Raw genomic sequence first — 25,272 nt, forward strand, 5'->3', positions numbered from 1 at the left:
ACCACACTCAGCACACTTCAGACCCCTAACAAACACACACATACACAGGCATGCGGGCACACACATAGACAAACGCATGCACACGTGCCCACACACAGACACATTACCAAAACATGAATTTTGTAAAATACACACTTTTGGAAAAACATGAGTGAATTAACCGAAAATATGTTAATGTTGCTGAGTTTAACAAGCTGATAGGACTCGTTCTCCATCCGGTAGTAAACGACACAGAATGAATAAATATTCGAAGACAAGCAGTTGGTCTTATTATCTTACGGGTCATTTTGGAATTATTTCCTGGGTGGAGTAGAACCACAGAGTGTAACATCTATTCTACTTTTTCATCCTGGTAGGCTTTTTCCTTTTAGAGAAACTACCAGTGTCTTTGACCTTCTCATTTTGATGCCAGTGGACAGAGTTCACCTTCTTTTTCTGCGTGCGAGAAGCAGGCTGAACCCACAGGAATTCGATGTAATGCTGGTTCCAACACGCCCTCACTTTTGTACTGATGGGGGTGTAAAAAGGCACAAGGGAGAGGGCGGTGAGTATGCACTCTTCAGTGTACGCAGTCTTTTCCATGGGATTTGCTTGTTGATAAAGTCAACCACTCTACAAATCAGAGCTTAGCTCAAACTGCACCAATACGCACAAACACTTGCTTTGAACAGTAGGTAGTTCAGATCAATCCTGGGGAACATTTCACTGCATCCATGAAAGCTCATTCAATTCGGCAAAGTAAACGTGGTTACACCTAAGCAGTGGGGGCATTTGGATGGGGCTTGGAAAAATTATAATCCTTAGTATTTTCAAGGGTACGACAAAGTCAAACTTTCCTATTTTTTTCCCCGAGGTTCTATATATGAATTTCATCTTGGTTCGCCCTTTCGTTTATAGAAAGGCCCTGTCGTGGAACATTGACACAGTTAATGGATTGGCATTTGGAGAGAAAGGAGCTACTCGGGTTTGTTTATTAAGGAAGGACATTGGAGCGAGGATAGTGAAGGTTAGAGTAGAATTACATCAATAATGAGTCCTAGGTAGAGTCACATTGGGATTTGTGTCTGGGAGGATTCGGGCAGCATGATTTGTGGGTGAGGGTGTTATTGAGATTGATGGGGAGTAGAACATACTTGTGTAGAATAAGTGTAGTTTACGGTCAAGCAGGAAAGCTGAATGTGCATTTACTAGGTTTAAGAGATGGGCCAACACGCTCTGGACACGTGTACTTAATGGGTATAGGAGAAATCAAAAGCACTGTAACCGCCATGTGGATTTAGTCGGCGGAAAAGGGAACCTCACCTTACTAGGCATAGGAGACGGCCCAAGCACCAAGACCCCCCCCACACACATTTCCTAAGTATAGGAGAAGGCCAAAGAACTGGGAACCCCACATGTATTTTGTAGGTGAAGCAGAAAGCCATAGCCCTGAAAAGCCAATGTGCAATTTACAGGTGGATGAGAAGGCCAAAGCACTGAGAACACTATGGGCCTCATTACGGGTCTGGCGGTAAGCCTGCCGGTGATACCGGCGGCTTGCTTCTGGACCCATAAAAAATTACCGACGTCTGACTTCCCGGTGGTCTGACTTCCCGGTGCCCTCGGGCTATTCCAAGTCCGGCGGCCGGGAAGGCAGGTGCTGGTAATTTTGTAATTCCCCATTCCAATTGAGTCCAACAGGGAATGGGGAACAGAGAAGCACCAGCACCGTTAATAAGGGTGCCGTTGCTTCCGTGAATCTCCACGGGTGGTTGCCGTTCCACCCGGTCTGACCCTGGTGGGCAGGATGGCACCCGCCCGCAGAGTTGTAGTGTGCCGGTCCGGAAACAACAGTGCCGGTAGGCTTACCGGCACCATTGTTTCCGGACCGGCACACTCATAATGAGGCCCTATGTGTATTTATTGAATTCAATTGGTGCCTTAATTGAATTAAATAAGTGATGAATTAAAATGATAGGTCTGCAGCTACTGCAAAACCCAAACTTGGTAGGGTGCATGGTACCGGTGTGGTGAGGAATGCATATGTTGGCTTTTTTTTCACCTGCTGTAACAGGAGCTGTTTGCATTGGAGAAGCGCAGATACTATGTGGGTCGCTGCACCAGACAAGCCAGCCAATCAGTAGCTGCAGATCTCTTATTCTTCAAAAACATGGGTATCTGTCTCAAAATAATCTGGTGCATTGTGAAGACATATCATTGTGCATGCAGCGCCTTTTCGCATGCATCAGGTGCCAGAGGGTGGCATGCAGTAGGAGGAGGAGGATGAGGAAGCAGTTGAGTCACCACCAACTAAGGCACACGATGGGAAAGATATGACAGCATCTCTGCAACAAAGAGAGACATACATTAATGAGGAAGATTCCTGAAAATCCCCCATCTTGATTGCCTTGGAAACAGATTACAACAAAGAGCATGACAATGATTATGCCCCATTCCCTGATTCAGAATCGAAATTCAGACACCTCTTATTTGTCAATACTACAGGCACCAAGGGAGACCAGACAAAAGAACACGGTGCAGGCATTGATGATTCATTGCTATTGTCAATTGCAAGAAAAGTACACAGGGAGAAGGCTTCTGACACTGTCCGTGTGCTAGGGTACGGTCCTTTCCAAAAACCGGTTTGGAACCACTCGGTGTAGAGGTAGTACAAATGTGTAGTGATTGACATAACCAGCACCCATCAGGGATCCACTGCCAAGTACGCCAAAAGATCCTAAGAAGGAGGAGAGGTAAGGGACAATCTCAGCCCTCCCACAAAATCAAATGTGTGAAGTTACTTTACATTGGAAAAGTAACAAGCTTTCTTGCCACCTGCATTATATGCAAGGAATCTGTCTTGCGAGAGAAGCTGGGTGCCAATTTAGACCCTCTTCATTGTGGGCTCAAATGATACTTCCTCTTCCTTATGATTATTATTATTATTATTATTATTATTATTATTATTATTATTATTATTATTATTACTATTATTATGATTATTTTTATTATTATTACTATTATTGTATTTATTGAGGGCGGACCTAGCTTCGGATGGGGAAGAACACAGTGAGGGAAGCAGAGAAAAAGAGAGAGGGGAGCTAACAACTGGGGAGGGTGGACAATTGACAGCAAGGGATCTACAAGCAACCAGTGGAGGAAACAGTGAGGAGCAGATCAACGAACCTCAGGTACGGTGGGGAGTAGAGAGTTTGTGGTCCTCTCAGTGTTAGGGAGGAGCCTTTGCTTGAAGAGGAAGGTCTTAGGCTATTTCCTAAACTGCAGAAATGATGGGACTGGTCTGATGTTGACAGGGTACAGTTTCCAGAGTCTTAGGGCATAGACAGAGATAGCATATCTGCTGCTTCTCTCCTTCCTGTACCAATAGAGTTCAAGTCTGCACATGTCCTTACTTGTGGTGGATCACAGTCATCCAGATATGCTGAGTTTCTCAGTGAGGTAGCTTGGGGACTTCAGAGTGACAGCCCTATAGGTGATGTAACAGAATTTGAACATGGTATGGGTTTGCAGATGGAGCAAGTGCAGTTCAATGAGGGTCGGGGTGATGTTGTCGAATTTGCAGAGGCCTTTTTTAAGTCATGCTGCTGCATGCAGGAGACATCTTAGGGTTGCCAGGGTAGTCACCGACAGGCATCCTAAAGGGCATTGCCACCATGCAGGTGGGAGAGGACCAAGACTACAACAGCAGATCTGAAGTTGTACTCTGGGATGAAGGGCTTGATTTTATGCAGGAGAGAAAGTTGGTACCAAGCCGTTTGTGTCTTCCTTGCTATGTGCTGTTTTAAGGTGAGGTGTCTGTCAATGTCGAACCCAAGGTACTTGGTGCAGGTTTCTGGCCACCCCTTAAGGTTCATAGCAGAGAGATAGGTCTGAATGCCAAAGTGTTCAGTGTTGTTTGTCATCCTGTCTTGGAGGGTTTGAGCTTCAGGTAAGCACTGGACATACAGGACTGGATCAATGTGATGGAGACCATGAGCCTGTGGATGTCTTTGATGGGGGATATCTTGAAGTAGATCTGTGTGCCATCTGCCAATTGGTAGACGTGGAAGTTGTGTGGAGCGAGGAGGGTTCTGAGTGATTCCATGTAAAGTTTGAAGATCACCACATGCTTGAAAAATGGAAATGGGGACAGGACAGGCTCCTAATGCTGAACTGCACAGAATACGCAGATATGGGCCACTACCCTGCACTACTGCAAAATAGAATCCTGGTGATTTGTTTCTTTTCAAAAGCTGTGTCCGAGTGCCTGATTTGCCAGCAGACCTCACAGCATGCAGGCAACTTATTTCCCACTCCATGTACGAGCCCACTGTTGCTGAGGATTTTCAGCATGTCATAAAATATCACAAAAGACAGAAAATGCTATATTTATTCGATAGCAACTACAGTGTAATGTTGGCAGTAGATGTACTGCCCTATTCCTTGGTTGAAAACACTGGATTCAGGAAGCTACTTAGGCTTGTTCATCTTCGCTGGGAAATTGAGTCAGCTCTACTTCACTCGAAATTCTGTACCACGCCTCTAAGACAATATTGTGGAAACAGTGAAAATAGCACTGTACCACTGAGGAATTATGAAGTCAAACTAACAATGGATATGTGGACCAGTGCTCAAGGCAGGGATTTCATGGTCAAAACTGGGCAGCCACCAAATGTCATTTGCCAGTAGGCCAGCTTGTGTATGGAAGGGTCTAACAGCAGGGCCCACAGGGAAGTTGATATCTGAGAGAAAGTAAAGCAGGCTGTTCACACTGCTCCAGACAGGTTTCGGGGAAGGCATAGGGACAGTGGACCACTGCCTATTTGCTATATCCCTTATGGGCAAAGTATATTGAGGCACACGTTGTTCCTGTAGTTAGCATTCATTAACCTGCAGCAAGCTTTCGACTCTGTGAATAGTAATAGGTTGTGGTCAGTCCTGATAGAGTATGAGTTTGACCCCTGTTATTGCAATACTCCAGGTCTTGTATACAGACGTCACAGCTGCCACGCAGTATTTTAGTGGTGGGGAGCTAGCCTACACTATTAACATAAAAAGAGAGTATAGGCAGGGGTGTCTCATGCCTCTCCTTCTTTTTACTCTTCATAGCAGGGCATTGGTGGGGGTATTGCAGAAAGTGGGGGCCAACAAGCCAAAAATGAGTGGAAGGGAGATCCTGATCTTAATGTTTGTGGATGATACTATCTGATTGCAAAGATGTTCTCTAGTCTCTGTGAATAATTAGCACAACTTGAGGTATTCTGCTGGGATGGACACCTTCTACTCAATGAATCCAAATCAAGGATTATGTGTCTTGGTACGAAAGCCAATAAGTAGAGTTTGGTTTTATTCGGTGGGGCAAACCTTGTCAAAGTTGGCCACTTTAATCATCGAGGCATAAGTTGCTCGTCTAAGGGGGGATGGAGTCTTCAAGAATAAAAAGCCATGGACGTTTTTTTTTGCAAGCCTGCCACAGTCACATGCATAGAGAAGCATGAGGAAAGGTTATGCAGATTTGGGCTCAGATTTGGACTCTGGTAGTAGTGGTTCAGTGCACTGCAAAATGAAATCTTTTATTTTCCCATCATGCTAAATTCATTTGGCCCTAGCAGCAGTGCCACTCTCTGAGTCCTAGTACCACTGTCACAAACTGAAGATCCTACTGTCTTTCCCAGGAATCCTCCAGCTCTGTGAGGTCAGAAATAATTAGGATACACACAATGACAGACACCACATACAGGACAGATGCACACACATGTCCGTTTGCAAGAAATAATGCACTTCTCAGTCCTGCTGAACTTGTTGTACCGTCCACTTATTCAGAATTTGTAACAATCTCATTATAAGCGGAATCCAGTGGTGGGAACAGCTCCTTCCTGACCCTCCTTCCAGACCATACATCATACAGACATGAACTGCCCAAGCATTTGAAGTTAAACTTTGTCTGCCAGCGGAGAAGAAGATGTGCTCCCACAGTCTAATGATGTGTCCTTCTGGAGCACAGACAAGAAGTCCTGCTGATCAGCCAGGGAGAAGCACATAAGGGAATACAACAGAGCAAAGGCAAAAAGACACTTGTAAGTGAAAAGACCAGGAGAAATTACAAAAGATGTGTTATTTAAAAATGGAACCTGAAAGGAACATTACAATAATACCATAGTATATAAATGGTGCATGGTATGCTATCCCTTTCTGCCTCCGATAATTCCCTTGAGATGCTGATAGGCATCAATAAAGTGCCTCTAGGATTCGGTGTTCAGACTGGTGTGCCCGAAGAATTCTTGAGCGTCATCACATTCGGGCATCAGGTCAGGTATTGGGTAATCGAAAGATATCAAGAGGTGAGAGGGTGCCAGGGACTTTCTCTGGTGTGCCAGGTGTGTGATAGCAAGGATACAGCACTGTATCATCATTAGTATGCTGATCAGCAGCAGTGGTATAACTAAAACAAGTATAAATGGCAGTCATATTTGACCTCACATGTCAGGTAGTAAATGATCTAACTAGTTTAAAATATTCACATGGTCGAGGGGTTCCCAAATTAGCCACTGCGTCAAAGACTCAAGGCCTTATTGGAAGCAACATCAGCACCTATCTAGCCTGAGCCAACTACTAGGTAGCAGCTGGAGGTGCTTAATAGGAGGCACACTCCATCCTCTGAGGGAAAGAGAAACTCAAGAGCCATATGGTTCTGTCCATGTCTGCAGACATTCTTTTAACCTCACGCTGTAGGGCCTCAATTACATTAGCTGTGGCATTTTTAAAGATTTCCAGTAAGGGGGACATATTGATCAGTGTCCTTTTGTGTCCGACAAGCCCCCAGGGTGCGAGGTATGCACCAAACAGAGTATTACACCAGCAAGGGCGGTTGGTCAGAGGATTTTCCATCAGTCTCCCTAGGACCTGTGCAGGGTGTCATGTGCAGTGGTGCAGAGAGAGAGCACATATGAAGAAGGTGTTACTATTCCTATGGTGCAGGTGACCATCCAATCTGGGAGGCAGTGAATGGCATCCATCTTGCCCGCATAGCCAGTAGACCCCAGGGTAGGATAGTAATTGTACATTAGCAATGGACAACTTATATACTTCCAATCAACATGGCAACAGGAACAGAACTGGGAAAGTCTGACATTCCCCAGGAACATATGTCTATAGTATTGCTAACAGTGTCCAAGGAGTATATAAACACTTTTGGAAGGGGTGTGCTATTTTGAGACCTTCATGGTCAGTGTCGTTCTAATCAGCATAATTGCATATGGCTCTATTGAGCAATATCCTAACAGTGGACAGGTACTGGTTGAAATAAGTCAGGGACGGGAAACAAAGCAAAGAATGTGTGACTGCGTAAGCTGTAGAACCCCTTCGTCTTCCCGTCCCTCCACACTCTCCTCACCTGAGTCTTCAGAGTTGCCTGCGTTCTGTAGATTCCGCCGGCTCAGGTAGTCCCGTTCTTTTTTAGGTAGCCCTTGCCTGTCTCGGTGAGAAGCCACAGTGACAACTGAATAGACAGCCGTCCTGGGGCCCCTTTACCGGGAACAGGCCGGACAAAAGGGAAAAAACCCACACGTGGGAAAAACCCTTAGGATACTTCTGGCAATGAGGTAGGTGAAGATCCAAGCTTGTAACCAGTAGGACTGGAAGCAGATGCGAGGTCCACAGGGTTGAACACAGGAGGGAAGTCCAATGCGACACCAATGAGAGGTGAAGGAAGCCGAAGCCACAACTGGCCCAAGGACTTAACAGGCGCGGTAAGAAAGAGAGAAAATACAGGAGAGAAAACAACGGACAGAGAAAAAAAAGGGAAAACTGGAGAGCCGCGAGAGAAAAAGCGGCAAAGAGGAGGAAAAAAAACGCCCGCCGCCGGAGCGGCGAGACTAGAAGGAGAAAGCGAAGAAGTGCCGAGGGATCGGCAAGGAAGAGGCTGCAGAAAAGAAGGCCACCACTGAAACTTAAACGGCCGTCAGGTAAGTAGAAGGAACTTTATCCCAAGGAGAAGGGAAAAGCAAGCAGAGAAAACCCGCCGCACGCCGAGGCGAGCAGAGGGCAAACGCTGGGAGCGCAAAAACCAGAACCGCTGGAGCGAGAACCAGCAATAGGTTGAAACGCAGCGACTGCCGGGCTTGAAGGGCAGATAAACTCCCGGCAGTGCTGTGATTGGCCATGACTTGATACCAGACACAAAGAAGGGACTAAACCTCTCTACCTGCCGGTTAGCCTCCAACGTGGAAGGAGCCGCCACCTGCGGTAGCGATTGCGGATGACAGTATGACCCCCTCCCCACCTAACCGCCCCAGGCTTCCCTGGATAGCGGCGGTGAAAAGTAGCCAACAACCTTGGTGCATGAACCTGAGAAGCCGGTTCCCATGAGTCCTCCGACTCAGGGTATCCCTTCCAAGACAGGAGGTACTCAAGACGTCCGCGATAATACCTGGAATCACGGACCTTAGATACCTCATACTCATCAGGCTCCGAGGACCGTGCTAGGATAGATCTGGGAATGATTCTATGGTGAAGATCGGGACAGTAAGGTTTGAGAAGAGAGGAATGAAAAACCGGGTGAATGCGGCGAAGAGAGGAGGGAAGCCGAAGGCGAAAAACTACAGGATTGACTTTAGAGAGAATAGTGAAAGGTCCCAGAAAACGAGGAGGCAGTTTAGAAGGCCTTGTCCATCTGGGCAGAAACCGGGTGGACAACCACACCTGATCCCCTGGCTTCCATACTGGACATTCTTTCCGATGTTGATCGGCACAAGATTTTGTCCGTCTTCTGCTGTCCTCTAAACTCCGCATAGCTGAAGTCTGGGCTTCCTTAATATTCCCTAATACCTCTTCTACCGTCGGGGAGTTGGTGTAGCTGGGAAACTCCGGAAACATGGCACGAGGGTGAACCCCGTAAGTGCAGAAGAAAGGAGAGAGTCCTGTGGCGGAATGCCTGGTATTGTTGTACAAGAACTCTGCCGTGGGAAGCAGCGAGACCCAGTTGTCTTGATGTTGAGATATATAACACCTTAGGTATTGTTCCAGGGTCGCATTCAGGCGTTCCGTCTGACCATTGGTCTCCGGGTGAAACCCTGAAGAGAGAGCTCTTTCAATGCCCAAACGGTTGCAGAAGGCAGTCCAAAACTTCGAGATATACTGACTTCCCCGATCCGAGATTATCTTATCGGGGAGACCGTGTAGCTTGAATATATCTCGAGAGAAAACCTCCGCCATCTTAGCCGCAGTGGGCAGACCTGGAAGAGGAGAAAAATGTGCCAACTTAGAAAAAGCGTCTATCGTGACCATAATGCAGGTACAGGATTCCGATACCGGCAGATCGACAATGAAATCGGTAGATATGAGACCCCAGGGGCGCGTTGGAAGTTCGACCTGTGTGAGAAGACCCAACGGTTTTCCCAGGCGATATTTGGCTCTGGCACAAATTGGACAAGCCTTGACATACTCGTATGTCTCCTTTCTAGCGTTTGGCCAAAGAAACGTTCTAGAGAGAAGCTCAAAGGTATTCTCGGCCCCTCTATGTCCGGCCGAGCGAGAGTCGTGACTCCACTTCAGGATTCTAGAACGAAGAGGACCTTTGGGAATGTACAATTTCTGTTTGTAGAAAAGCCAGTCACCTCTTTGTTGAAAAGGAGAGGTAATACGTAGGGGTAGTTGGGGCTTTTCCTGAATGAGGGCAGTTTTCACCACTTTAAGGAAAGAGCCAACAAAGGCTAGGATTGGTTGCGTTTGAACATGGACTCCCTCTTGATTTCCAGGTGTTCCTTGGTGGAGTCTTTGCGGGATAAGGCATCCGCCAGACTATTCTGTGATCCCGGGATATACGAGACTTGGAATTCAAACTGTGCAAAATGATGGGCCCATCTGGCCTGCCTGGAATTTGAACACTCCAAATCTTGTAGTACCTTGAGGTTCTTATGGTCGGTCCTAATCAGAAATGTATGTCTGGCTCCTAGTAGGAGATGGCGCCACTCTTCACAGGCAAGTTTCATGGCCAGGAGTTCTTTCTCCAGTACCGAATAGTTGAGCTGGCTAGGAGAAAGAGTTTTTGACATGTATGCCACGGGGTGTTCCACTCCTAGGATGATCTGGAGCAATACCGCTCCTACAGCTACCGCAGAAGCGTCGGTCTCCAAAACAAATGGTTGTGATTGATCAGGATGCTGGAGAATGGGGGAAGTACAGAACAATCTCTTGAGAAAATCGAAACTCTTCTCTGCCTCATCAGACCAAAAAAATGGAACAGCCTCCTTCTTGAGTAGGCACGTAATCGGGTATACTACCTCCGAAAAGTTTGAGATAAATCTGCGGTAGTAATTTGCTAATCCCAAGAATCTCTGGACTTCTCGGACTGAAGTAGGAGCTGGCCAATCAAGAATAGCATCAACCTTGGTTTGGTCCATGGCCACCCCTTCTTCGGAAAGAATGAATCCGAGATAGTGAACCGAGGATTCTGCAAATTTGCACTTCCCGCCCTTGACCAGCAACTGATTTTCCTGAAGACGAGACAGAACCTGTGTGACGTGTTGAATATGTTCCTCCATGTTAGGGGAGAAAATCAGAATGTCGTCGAGGTATATTATAACCGAGACCGACAGCAGATCTGAAAATAGCCTATCCATGAATCTCTGGAATGCAGCCGGTGCGTTCACTAAGCCGAACGGCATCACTCTGTACTCAAAAAGATCGTATGGAGTTCGAAAAGCCGTCTTCCATTCGTCCCCATCAGCGATGCGAAGCAGATGATATGCGTTCCTGAGATCCAATTTGGTGAAGATTCGAGCCCCTTGTACCGCCTCAATAATGTCGGTTATGAGTGGCATGGGATACGGATCACGGATTGTAACCTTATTGAGGCCCCGGTAATCGATACATGGTCCGAGATCAGTCGTGTCTTTTTTCTTGATGAAGAACAGGGAGGCGCCAGCTGGTGACTTCGAAGGTCGAATAAGACCATTCTCCAAGTTGGTATCCAGATAGACTCTTAATACCTTCTTTTCGGCCTGGGAGAGAGAGAACATGCGCCCAAATGGAACCAGTGCATTAGGTTCGAGATCGATTGAGCAGTCTTCTGGCCAATGAGGAGGTAGCTGAGCGTGAAGATTCTCTTGGAATACCCCGGAGAATTGTGTACAAAAATAAGGAAGCGCGTGAATACCTACAAGATCTTTGGAGAGAACTCTAACTGACTGTTGATCTTCCCTGGTATTGGGAGGAAGACAGTTGACCGAACAGTACGTGGAACAAAAACTTAGTCGATTTTCCGTCCAGTTGATATACGGGTTATGCCTGCGCAGCCAAGGAATGCCTAGGATTATGGGGAAATGTGCGGCTCTAATAATGTCGAACTGCAGGGCCTCTGTGTGTTGGTTGATGACCACAGAGAGTTGTTCAGTGGTATGAGTGATTAGTCCAGACGACAAAGGTGTACCGTCCACTCCTTCCACTTTCTGACCCACCTTCCGAACTATCCGAGTGAGCCCCATCTTGTCAGCCCACAGAGTGTCCACAAAATTCCCTGCCGCTCCACAATCCAATAAGGCTAATGTTTCCACCGGTCTTCCATTTAGATTCAAGGTAACAGATAGTACCATCAGTCTGGAATCCTCTTGGGATTCTGAAGCCGACACCGAAAGTGTGACATAGGGACGCTGAAAAAGATCGGAGTACCCCCGGCTGCCCGTCCCTATTGACGCCGAGGGTAGTCGTTTCCCGCCTTCCTCTCCGGTACCTCAGAGCAATCCTTCAGTACATGTTGATCGGAACCACAATAGGCGCACAACCCTTTTTCTCTTCTTCGCCTTCTCTCCGCTGATGACAGAGGTGCTCTGGTAGCTCCGATTTGCATCGGTTCTTCGCTCTGAGTAGAGGAGAAACGTCCAGAGGGAGAGTGTGAAGGAGGGTTCATGGGATTTCCTGATCCTCTTTGCTTCCTGCGTTCTGTCCTTCTCTCTTGGAGACGGTACTCGATGTGGAGAGCGGCAGCAAGTAAGTCCGGAAATGTGGGAGAGCGTGGAGATCTGGCTAGCTCATCCTTGATCTCATCTCTCAACCCTCTCCGGAATACAGCATATTGTGCTTGTTCGGACCATCCCACTCCTGCTGCCAGTGTCTTAAAGGAGGAGATGTACGACAGCACATCTAGAGCACCCTGTCGTGCATCCAGCAGGTCCTCACCTGCAGTAAAAGATAGTTCGGGTCGCTCGAAAGTCTGTTTCAGTAGGTTCTGAAACCCCGAGAAATCCTGTAGAATGGCATTACTGTTAGTAACTAGCGGAGTAGCCCAGGCTAAAGCATTCCCTGTCATATTTGAGATCATAAACCCTACTCTGGCTTGGTCCGTGGAGAAGGTGTGTGGTCTGAAGGTGAAGTACACATTGCAGGCCTCCAGGAATTCCTTTACCCTCTTAGGTGAGCCATCAAATCTTCCTGATGAAAGAGCCATAGGAGGCAATTCCTGGGGATGTGAGGGTTCCCGGACCGCTACCATCTGTTTTAGAAGGGCATTCTCCGTCTTGACCCCCTGTAATTCCAGTGACATGGCCTGAAAAGCCTTCCATAACTCCTGAACTTGTTCTTCGGCTGACATCTTGGTCCTTAATGGCGTTTCAATCTGTGACTGCGTAAGCTGTAGAACCCCTTCGTCTTCCCGTCCCTCCACACTCTCCTCACCTGAGTCTTCAGAGTTGCCTGCGTTCTGTAGATTCCGCCGGCTCAGGTAGTCCCGTTCTTTTTTAGGTAGCACTTGCCTGTCTCGGTGAGAAGCCACAGTGACAACTGAATAGACAGCCGTCCTGGGGCCCCTTTACCGGGAACAGGCCGGACAAAAGGGAAAAAACCCACACGTGGGAAAAACCCTTAGGATACTTCTGGCAATGAGGTAGGTGAAGATCCAAGCTTGTAACCAGTAGGACTGGAAGCAGATGCGAGGTCCACAGGGTTGAACACAGGAGGGAAGTCCAATGCGACACCAATGAGAGGTGAAGGAAGCCGAAGCCACAACCGGCCCAAGGACTTAACAGGCGCGGTAAGAAAGAGAGAAAATACAGGAGAGAAAACAACGGACAGAGAAAAAAAAGGGAAAACTGGAGAGCCGCGAGAGAAAAGAGCGGCGAGACTAGAAGGAGAAAGCGAAGAAGTGCCGAGGGATCGGCAAGGAAGAGGCTGCAGAAAAGAAGGCCACCGCTGAAACTTAAACGGCCGTCAGGTAAGTAGAAGGAACTTTATCCCAAGGAGAAGGGAAAAGCAAGCAGAGAAAACCCGCCGCACGCCGAGGCGAGCAGAGGGCAAACGCTGGGAGCGCAAAAACCAGAGCCGCTGGAGCGAGAACCAGCAATAGGTTGAAAGGCAGCGACTGCCGGGCTTGAAGGGCAGATAAACTCCCGGCAGTGCTGTGATTGGCCATGACTTGATACCAGACACAAAGAAGGGACTAAACCTCTCTACCTGCCGGTTAGCCTCCAACGTGGAAGGAGCCGCCACCCGCGGTAGCAATTGCGGATGACAGAATGTCCCACCAGAGTTGCATACACAAATAGGTGCATGCTCAGTGGGCTTCAATGAACCAGAGGTGTGGTTCTCCATGTTTTTTCTTGCTGACCCCTGATGCCTGCATCTGAAGGCAAACCCATATGTGGGGTTCTGCAGGGCGAGCTAACATGGGCAGTCCTTGCTGGTGGTGCAGTTACTTACAGATTGTATCACCTGACCATCCGGTTTTGCCTTCTGACCCGACGATGGCACAGACAGATGGTGAGATTATGATCTCACGGGACCCTTCCACCCAGAGTATCCATGGTGCAAGAATCAGAGAGGTGGCAAATATTTCTACAAAGATATGCTGGTAGTAAGGACTGCCCAAAATCATCTCTGTTCCTGTCTCCCTTCCTACCCTTGGGCAGGTCTCAACCTAAGGGTCTGTTGGATTCTACACCGGGAATCTGAGGCTTCAGAGATGACCTGGTGCAGGGATTATATATTGTCTCAGAACAAACATAAAGGCTCAGGATAGTGAGTGTGGGCACAGTAAGGGCTGAATTTCTCCCTCAGACTGAGCGACCTTTGTAAAGCAATGTGGACGGCATGGGTCCAAAATGTGGAGTGCCAGGTAATGCAGTTGCCATGCATGGTGTTTCACCTTCTCAGACCTTCTGAGGCTCTGCCCAAGATGGGGAAAGAGGGCAGTTCTTACCAGTGCATTCTGTTATCTCGTGGGATGCTTAATTATGGTCTGATCATGGGCTTGTATCCAACAATCTGATCAAAACAGATACAGATGCCTAGAGCAGGTGCATTCATGCCCAGGGATGGGATGGGTACCTGTCAAAGATGACTGGAGCCTGATAATGGATTGGCCCAGAGATGGGGACAGAGCCATTGTGTAAACCTCACTACAGGGGTCCACAACTGGTTGTACGGTAGGGATGAGGTCTTGTGGTGTACAATATACTCTAGCCTGAACTTGAAGGGCAGTGCACAAACTGGTACCCATAGACAAATGGAAAGCAGAGTCACTACATTGCACGGTGACACAGGAATGGATCCCACAGTTGGGCGGTGAACAGACAGAGATTTCCTACTGGACCTAGCAGGGCAGTCTTGTTGATTTGGTGCCCTTCTCCTCCCGATGGATGTCTCCTATCCTTCTTTGCACCCACCTGTCTCCTCCCTTTGGCACCCTCGTCCTTCTCTCTGTCTCTGTCCACACTCCATCCCCAGCCTTACCCTTCTTGCCCTCTTCTCCTTTCTCAACGCCCCAACAGATCTCTACCCTCTCTCTATATACTCCATTTCCTGGTGTTACTTCTCTCTCTCCCTTCAGTCTCCACCCTCCAACTAATCTCTCCTGGCCTCATCCTTGTGACTACACTCTGGTTCCTTCTTTTATCTTGTCTCCTGCCACCCTTAACCAACTCCCTTCTGATGCCATCCACTTTCCTAGAAATCCCAGTTCTCCCACCACTACCCTGTGTCACAGATGACCTAAAGAAACTCACAAACTCAATGGACGGTTCAAGGGTTTTTATTTTTATATTTCTTGGGGAGGTGCAGGGTGGTGGTATTAGCTGCAGGTTGATGTGGATACATGGATCATCTGGATGGTCTTTCAGCCTTCCGGAGCTCCCTCCACTCTAACTTCCCAACGTCAAATGAAACACCAGAGACCGGTCACCCCACTATCTAGATTAACCTCTCTGCCATGGGCGGCCGTAAAAGCTGAGCCCTTCTCTGCCTAACTGTCGTCAGGATTTCCTAAAGGTTACCCTACTCAAATCCTATTCCAATGATTGGTTCCCCAAAGGTAATGGCACTGGGACTTTCTTTCTCAGACCCTCCTGTTTACCCTCTCCCCCCTCTTATGCACTCCGCTCCTGATCTCATGTCTCCATATTCTACTCCTCTTCTATTGCTTTAACTCCTTCTCTGATCTTCCTCCCATCCTATACTCCCCACCTTCTCCTCTGACCTCCTACTACCTCCAGTCGTCCCTTCCTGTTCTCCCTTCTTCCACCTCTCAGCTCTTATTCCTTCTTGCCCCATCTCCTTTCTTTTTTTCCTCTCTCTCTCTATCCTTGCTCTCGTTCTCTCTCTCGCTCCTCGCACTTCTTGTCTCTTCTGGCCATCCAGTCTTCTCCCTCTCATCTCCCAACTACCTTCAGACCTCACTCGTTCCTACTACTACCTCTTACTCTCACCCCTTGCCCTTTGCACTCTTAACTTTCACCACTCCACTCACTCCCCAGTTGCTCTTTCTAATGCCACTTTTACGCTCTTTGTTTCTCTCTACCTCTCTACTACACAGCTACACTTCCTCCCCCTCCACTACTATTCAATCACCTGTACACTCTGCCAGTCACAGCGACACTCTTTCCATTAGGTACCACTCTCTCTCACACAGAATACCTTGCATGCACCGGACACCTTATAATGACGCATGATAATCATATATATTTTGTGTAACTGACCAGAATCGTGCAGTGGGGTTACCCAAGGACTCACAATCACAAGTGCCCAAAGGGACACATAAAATACATTTTACAGATATTGTTCTGGGCAGCCTAAACATGGGCAAGTGAATGCAGATTTCTCCCAATACAATTCAGCCCTGTGAAAGCGTTTGTCACATTCCCTTGCTGGACATTTGTTGAACATAGAATGTAAAATCTATTGACTGGGAAGCTCATGATTACATCCTCAATTCCTGATGGCGCACTAGGTTGGAAGGCATGTAGCCTGGATAAGATTGCAGCAGTGAGTTGTCTGACATGAGGAATGGCAGGAATAATTCAGTAGTGCCATTAGACCTGGCTCGCCTGTACAGGAGGGCAAGTCGTAAAGGCAATCAACTGGGTAGAGCAAACTGGCAGAATTTTACAAAGAGATGGTCAATTGATGGTGTCACCTCTGTCACATGATACTCTTCCACCCATCCACTAAACAGATTAATCACCGCCAGTGCATAAGTGTAACCAGCAGGCCTGGCCATATGGGTAGTGTCAATTTGACAGGCCTGTGGGTGGAACCCCTTACCGCCCCATTACGAGGTTGTGCTGCAAGCAGAGGACACAACAACTCACTAATTCCTGCACAACTGTTGCTATGCCTGGTGCATTCCATCTCCCTTGCCCATTGGAATGTAATGCCTTTTCCCACAGATAGGTAGTGCTATTTGCTACCCTTTGCTAAGTGCCAGCATCCTCCGGTGGGGCCACTGATTCCACAAACTATCTCCAAACTCCCTCTTTACCCTAAACCCATACTGTTTTTGCCCACCTCTCTTTTCCTGACTAATATTACTAATAACCAAGTATTATTTTACCTCCTGTAGCAAGCACTGTTGCCTCTGCTGTCTCATCTGCCACCAACCACATTTATCTGGCTACCAGATTCTCACCCTTGTATGCACATGGCACATCACATTACAGTGGGGGCAGGGCATCTAGGCTAGAATCAGACTATAATATAGGCCGCTTTGTTGCTGGTAGTGGCTTGGGATTCTGTGTCTACGTCTGCAATCTATGGAATGCAGACACTCAAGTGCCTGGAATCCACACCAGCTCTCAAAAGCCTCAGCAGGCCACTGAGCACAGCACCTGAGCATGGCAGAGTGAGCTTTGTGCCATCTCGCAGCCTGCCAAACAGCATGCTAAGCAAGGCAAAATGGGTGACTATGTCCCCAAATTTCTTGCAGCCCTTTCCATCAAACAAAAGCTGTGGCTTATGGTAATTGACTAGAGTTTACAGACTATTCTTTCCCCCTCATCTGCCAACTTGCAAAGGCTGGTTTTATTGCACATGAGATAACAAGGTATGGAAGAGAGAAAGAGAGAGAAAGAGAGAGAGAGAGAGAGAGAGAGAGAGAGAGAGAGAGACTAGTTTATTTTCACTTGTATTCAAGGGGCCAATGGTGCGAGTGCAAGGTTGCAGGTTGTTTTGCCTATAATGGCCAACTCCCCCATTCCTCTAACTAACCCCTACCCTCGAAGGTCTCCTACTACCTTGCACTACAAACACCAATTCCCCTCACAGACAGCCGCCACAGACTTAGCCATTAGACATGTTTTTTTTGTATTAGTGCACATGTTTTAATTCAAGCCTTACACTTAAATAACACAGTAACAATACACAGAAGATTATCAAATATCAAATCGTTAAAATTCTACACAATTTACCAGTTAATGATAACTTAATTGTGGCTAGCACACAAATACAACATCGAAACAGACCCATGTTTCCACAAAGTTGACACTTTCCTCTTATGTTTCTTGTATTTCTGGTTTAAAATGTGTTTTTCCCATTTAATCTCAATCCTCACAGTACGAGTGCACGTCAATATATATTAAATTCATCTCTATGCCACATTAGATATTAAATTAACTATCCGGAAAAATCGCAAGAGGACATACATTAAACCCAACAAATTCCTTGGGATAATGATAGACCAGAGGCATTCCATTCCATTCACAAAACTTGCATAGCGAATTCAACTCAGATTTGCATCAAATACACAATATTTCTTGTGTGTTGAGTACAGAGACATCATTTCACCAAAAATGCCAGGGGTAGCGGATGTGACATCACATGACCCATGGCATCTGATGACATCACCGGAAGTGATGTAATTTGACTCCCCCCAATTAACATCACAGGACGTGATGGCACATGGCTTTTCACCCCTTGACAAAACAAGAAGTGATATCACATAGCATTGTTCCTCAGTACATTACGAAGAAAAATATGGTTACGATATCACTGTAATATGATATACATTTCATACAAGGCAAGAATGGTTCACCATATGTAGCGTTATTTTCAGTTTGTATAGGCCCATATTACCAAATGACAGTGAATGTAATCATTTGGCCTTACCTTGGCTTGCCTGCAGTTACAGTCATCTCGAGTTACCGTACAAGACAATAAATGCTGCTCCTTCTTAGTGTTGGTGCGCTCTGGATGTTCTGCTCCCAGTCCTGTGCCACAGGATGCAGAAACCTAGCATAGGATAAAATGGCAACGCATGGTCAGGGTGCACAGTTACACTGAAACTAATGCAACCTGCACCTAGGGGGAAAAAAGAGGCAACGGCGCATGCAGCAACATCAACATCACATCTTGACTTGGATTTGGTAGGGAATTTTGAAAAAAAAACAATGCTGTCAAGAAAATATTAAGGTCAAGTTTGTAGAGGCAATATAATCAATCAAATTTGAATTCAAAAGTTCATACACAAACTGAAAGGGAATGCATATATGGTTCATCATCAAGCAGACCAAGAGGCTGACACCAGAACATTGCACTCCTACATGCTGCTAACCTTATATGTTACTAACTCTACATGTCTGAGCTATTTGGTCAGTGGCCTATATGGTTGAGTAGACCTTGCTAGGATGCAAACCTATGACGGGCAAAACACACATAGACCCAGCAGTGAGCACTTAACCCACCGAGCTATCTAATCAGATATGCATCCTTAAATGTGCATACCACATCATTTGGTAATGTAGGGTTACATTTCTTATTAACATAACACTTATAATTACAGTGCTTAGAAGCAGCCAGGATATGTCATGGTGCGCTAATAAACCTGATAATTGTAGTGCCATATTTTTTTTACAGTACTCTTGAGGTTGGTGAGTAGAAGATATCCTCATAAATGTTTCTATTTAACTGCGCCACTGATTCTATAGCATATTGTGTCACAATTGGATAGCTCAGCTCAGATGTTATGTGTTCATGTTTTCTGTTGTGCTTGCTTTTTCAATGCTGCAATGGCGTGCTTTGTTGCTTTATTAGTCACTGGCATGAGGCTATGTTGTCAGGTCTTGTCATCTTGTGTAATGCAAGTATACCATGCAAAGCCGTTCTATGCTAGGTTTGCTATGATGTGCTATGGTATGCTACGTTTTGTTCTGCGCTGTTTTATTTGTATATTTCAGGCCCTGCGACCTCATGCTATCTTTCGGTGTACTGTGCTACAATGTTGCAACATTTTATGATGTGTGCTACGGTGACAAGTGTATGCTTGTATACATACATGTATGCAAAGTCTGCATGCACTGTCATGTGTAATGCAATGTCGAAGCAGGGCCCACATGATCTCCAGAACTGTGCCACACTGCATACTCAGACAGCCCACTTACTTACCACATCAAAGCAATGGCATTATGGGATGAGTGAGGCAGTCTTCGAGGGGGTGGTTTTGTTGATGGAGAGTGGGGGTCCCACAAAACCACTCCAGGTCAGTGTGTCAGCTGTGGCGTGGCAAAAGCAACCCATTTAAGTACATAACACGGAATCTCAAGGCTTGCTATTGTACTTGCCAACTCATGCCAGCTTCGGGGACTGCACAATAGCAAAGGCATGAAAGGAGAACCCTGAGAGACAAACATGGCTGCATGTGTTAACAGACATTTTCTTTGATGTGGATATTGTTTTGAACACTTGTTATGACGAATGTGCATTTTGTTTGTATGGTGACTTTTCTTTTATGGCTACTTTTTTTGTGACGGCCTGTGCATACTTTCTTTACATGTTTCCTTCCCATGTTTTCTTTACTAAGTTTTTGCTTCTTAAAGCCGTTTCCCACGCACACTAAACTTGTACTTGTTAGCCCCTCACCCATGTTACCCAGGTATACTTCTATTTGTCTGCACATACCTTACATGTTTTACTCTATCCCCCACTTGAGTCTATCCCATAGCTGTCACAATGTTTTAGTTGTCCTTGGCTACTCCTTGTCATCTGCTCCAAACTCCAATCCTAATCCTAACCCTCCCACACTTGTTTTTCATTTTAATTACTTTCACCATTTTTAACACCCACAAAATCCTCCATATATGCAATTGGCCATGAAAACTGTTTACCATAGTAGCTGTTACTGAGGTCATACACCCGCTGTTCAATTTTTATAATTTAAACGGTCTGTCAAGAAATTGGCAGACAAAATAGGGGCGCTATTATAAACAATGTCATGTTTTGGGCAGATGAAGTTCGAGAGCAACACACATGAGGGGATGGCCCTGGGCAAAAGGTCCATTCCGGAAGGATATATGCATGTTTGTGGCATAGGTATGCATGTACATTTTTGCACTGTTCAGTTTGAGTCATTAACAGCCTTTTGCAAACATCATCTGAGGTGATCACAGCGTCAAACAGGAATCAATCGTCTGGGTGTTATTATAAGTCACCAGGGACGTCAATTCACCAAAATGCCAGGGGTAGCGAAAGTGACATCATATGACCCTTGACCTCTGATGAGATCACAGGAGGTGACATCATGGAAAGCGATGGATCACAACCTTTTACCCCTCGACAAACAGGAAGTGGCAAAACAAGCAATTGTTTCTGAGTACACTATGAAAAATTGTTACAATATCACTGTAAAGTGATATACATTTCATACAAAAATGGATCAGCATATGTATCGTTAATATCAGTGCGTATAGGCCTATATTACCAAATTACTGTGAATGCAAGCAGACGTCCAAGGCCAAACGATTATGATGTGTTATTTTATAGAACTTACGCGTGAGCACTTCATATAGAACTAATATACATACAATACCACCCAACCTGTGTTAGTATTCATGTATCAACCTCAGCAGGATGAAAGACTGAGTTGACCTTGTTGGGAGTCGAACCTGCAACCTACAGGTCACACACAGCCAGCAGATCACGCATACATTGCAGCAGCCAGTGCACAACCCACTGAGCTATCTTACCGGCTATAGCTATCCGAAAATCAGCCACTCCAGAAACAAAGAGCCACATGCTGCTGGCCACAGCCCATGCGCCTCAATAACAAAAAAAAGTTTGCATTTTTTTACCTCACGGATCACAGTTTTGACCCCTGGCAACCTCTAAATGATGTCCATGTAAGTGATATTCTGAGCCATCTGCAGCATGTTCTGTTACAGCGTTTTCCAGAAAGCCCCTTTACCAAGGTCTACTTAAGTGTTACTTCAGTGTTACTCAATGCATGACACAGACGACAAAGTAACTTGCGAGAAAAGTTACGAATAGTTCACCCGTACCTGCCCCTCCCCTATCCCTCCAAGAGAAGGCAGCTAAAGGCAAAAACACTGCAAATGCTTAAGGTTTCCGTCCCTGGGCCCCACACTACAAAGACCAGTGAGAATGAACGCAAACATCCTCAACCCTCAATTTTGAAAGCACTGTGCCACTGTGACAATGCACCTTCCAGACACGAAAACTTCAGAAAGCATCACAAATGTTAATTTGAACTCATCATACATAATTCTATTAACTTACTTTGTCTTGTGGGCATAAGGGGCCTGCCTGCTGCTGCAGACGGGGTTTGTGGCATCATCTTCATTTCCATTTCTTTTGCTTAAAATGCCCTTTCCCTTGTTTTCCTCCAGTGCCTCGTTCTCTCGCCACCTTCCTTGCTCGCCTTCCCCTTGTCGACTGCAGGGCCTGTGGGAACGGCCGAGGATTGAACACTGCAGTTTACTTTCTCTCTGTCCCTTCCAGTAGAGGAAGTTTCTCCGGTGTTACTGAGCAATGAAGCCCAGCGTTGGAGAGACATCAAGGATGGCAGAAGGGGGCACTTAATCCATCACAAGCAATAGTTTGGTGGGTGCTATTCTTTCTTGGCTCATCTCATCTGGGTGGAATCGCAGGAATTACGGAAGTATCTGAGGCCCAGACAAGCAGCCAATTAGCAGTGTGCTGTCAGGCCACAATGTGCACCCATACACCCATGGAAGTCTAACGAGCTGAGCTCATGGTTGCTAAACCATGAGATCGAGAACGTCTGGCGACACTGTGGCAATTCTGCCACACCGCAGGCAAGCATCAGGGAGCTTGTGATTTTTTAAAAATAGTTTGTTGTTTCAACAACAAAATATTTTTTAAAAAAAATTGCAAGCTGCATGGGTCAAAACGGCCATGTCAGGGGTCACTGGAGAGTCGCCAAGAGTCGCTACTGTGACCCCTGGGAACGCCCAAGTGACGTCCGTGGTTGAGTAGGTTAAAACATCATGTCATAAATATCTTTCTTAAAACTGGGGAAGCAGATTGTGCTAGAAAACAATTTCTATCCCCTAATGTCTTATGTTCCATTGATAGAATGGGGAAGAGTGTATAGCTCCTTATATGGTGACATGTCTCATACCAATTCTGCTGTTTCAATAATTTCTTCACACTTTCCCAATTGTCCATAATATTAATGAATGACAATCCTTTGTCTAGGATAATTTTTTCACAGGTTTTCACATAGGCCATGCTATTCCTGGGGCCGTTTTCACTGAAAAGCTCAACATGTGTGATTTTAGGGTGCAGCATTACGTTTTTACAAAGTAATAATCTTCTCCATAGTAAGTAGAAGTTCAAGGAGCATAACCCCAACTCAAAGTGGATCAGCCCAATCGGAACACAGACCGGTAAGCCTAATAAGTTTCTACAAATGAACAATGAAAATCAACGGTGGGTTTCCAACCCATATAATATTGCTAGAATGACCTTCCCTTCATAGAATTTATTTACAGGATTCAAAGAAAAATGTCCTTATCTATCATTCAAAAATGTCATTTGCCCTCAAATATGCAGGAACTTTGACTTCAATTTGGACAAAATGATTTTCCAGATCGCGTTAGGAGTCACTTTGAAGCCTAAATATTTCAGTTCCTTCACAGTCTCTAGCGTATTGTTGTTCAACCACTATGAATAGCTATATCTTTTCCTTTTTGTACCTGAAAATTGCACAGTTTTGGTCGGACCTGTGTTAATGACCAAGTCATTGGGGGTCATTACGAGTATGGAGGTAAAGAACAACCCTTATCGGCAGGGAGCAAATACCGTGTCCGTGTTGCTTCAAGCTCGCTATTAGATGGCGATTACGAGTACTCGGGCACAAGCTTTGCTCCATGCCGGTAAGGACCTTACCACCCTGCTGGTAAAGGGCGAAAAATCGCCCTCACTGGCATAGCGCGAAACACAGATAGCTCCACCGCCATGCTGCCGGCATTAGTGGTGACCGCTATCAGCGGTGACAACTATTAGCGGTCACTGCTAATAAGCGGAACCGAAGTAGCGTCATCGCACAGGAACGGGAAAGAGCACGGCAGCCATCTTTAAAAACACAATCCATTGCCATCCTCTGAAACCAGGACCCATATCACCACCACACCTGACCCATCCTATACTTGCAGCATATTACAATTCCCAAGGCACTAAACAAAAGGTGCTGCGCGCTTGCCCAAGGAGCGCTTCTCAGAAGAGGAGCTCAACATGCTGGCAGACACGCTGGTAGAAAATGAGGATGTCGTCTTCTCCAATTACATGCGGCAACCTGCACTGCAGCGGAAAAAAGAGATATGGGTGGAGGTGGCGCAGAAAGTGAGTGTCGTTGGCACCACCCCACGCACAGTGAAAGATGTCCGGAAGCTCTGGGACGACCTGCGCTTACGCGTCCGCAACATCCTCTCTGTTGACCTTAGCCCGGGGATGGCAACAGGTGGTGGTGCGGCCTCCCCCATCAAGATGCAGCGCTGGGAGGAGACCTCTGCAAGCACCATCGGGATGGAGGCAATCGAGGGAGTGGGGTACATGGAGCGTTGAGTCCCGTCATCAGCTGATGGAGGTAGGTGTCCCAATTGAGCCACTGTAAAGAGTAACACGATGATGTCCCCCTGAACTGACAGTGCAATGATGCAAAGCAGGGTCCACCAGACACATGTTTGCAAGACTGCCTACAGGCAGTGCACAGCACCATCTTGTCTACATGCATGATGCACCCCCCATATGTTACATCCCAGACGCATCCCTGCATGACCTACCCAAGAGGCTAGCTACCCGTATGTCACTAACCAACATCAATTACCTGCCATTCCATAGAAATACAGCTACCCCAATGCATGCCTGATGCATGTAGACCCAGCACTAATGGACTCCCTCTCTTGGTCCCCCATAGGCACACAATCTGAGACTGAGGATCAGGACCCCAGGGAGGACCAGCCAAGAGCTCCAGGGGCATGGAGCCAGCAAACCGTCCCTCAACATCCAGGGGAATTGGGCAACCTGGACTATTGCGCAAGCCCAACACAACGCAGGAACCAACAGCACAAATTTGCATTACGGACACCACCACAGCACCCCCACCAGCCACATCCACACAGGAGCCAGTGGCTGAAGGCACGGTATCCACTGCAAGCAGTACCGTTGGGGAGACAGCTGCCACGGCAGCTGTGTCCGATGATGAAGAACACACACCTTCACCCGGAACACCTACTGCTACAGGCCCCCAGCAGTCACCCCAACACTCCCCACCCAGCAATCAGTATGCCAGCAGCCATAAGCTGTCTGCCGTGGAGTCCTGGCCAGGGAGCTTCAGCCCACGGGGAGCATGCATGAGGCACCACCCATTCCGCATGCACCAACAACATCCGCCAGTGTCCGGGACAGACAGGAGGGCATCAGGGCAATACAACAGCGCCAGGAGGAGCTGACAGGGCTGCTGACCCAGCACATCACCGAATGGGCCAGGCAAAGGAGGAAATTAGGGATTGCACAGCATCCCTCAAATCTGCCATTGAGTCCACTGGCAAAGACATGTGTAGCGAATTGGCGGCTGTGAGGCAGGTCCTCACCCAAATGGTGTCAGCATTGGAGGCCCTGCATCCCACACAGGTGGTTCAACAACCAGAGACCTCCTCAAATGGCAGCTCCAGACAGACCAGCCCCCTGCGTAAGTCTGGGCGGAATGTGCGCAAGTCAGATAGGGGTCCTCCCGATGCTGCCAGTGGAAAAGGGGTGCAGCCTGGCAATCCAAACTCC

The 25,272-nt window shown here is 46.9% G+C and overlaps 1 long non-coding RNA gene across 1 annotated transcript; it reads right to left on the bottom strand.

Moving 5' to 3' along the window:
- Positions 1-1,891: 1,891 nt before the first annotated feature.
- LOC138568923 (uncharacterized) lies at positions 1,892-22,052 on the bottom strand. The gene is made up of 3 exons (XR_011303001.1): positions 21,748-22,052; positions 18,346-18,468; positions 1,892-2,324 (listed from the first exon to the last, which is right to left on the bottom strand). It is a non-coding gene; the product is annotated as an uncharacterized lncRNA (long non-coding RNA).
- Positions 22,053-25,272: the final 3,220 nt, after the last annotated feature.

Source organism: Ambystoma mexicanum, chromosome 2q, assembly GCF_040938575.1.
Source record: "Ambystoma mexicanum isolate Mex_15411 chromosome 2q, UKY_AmexF1_1, whole genome shotgun sequence".
Taxonomy (NCBI): Eukaryota; Metazoa; Chordata; class Amphibia; order Caudata; family Ambystomatidae; genus Ambystoma; species Ambystoma mexicanum.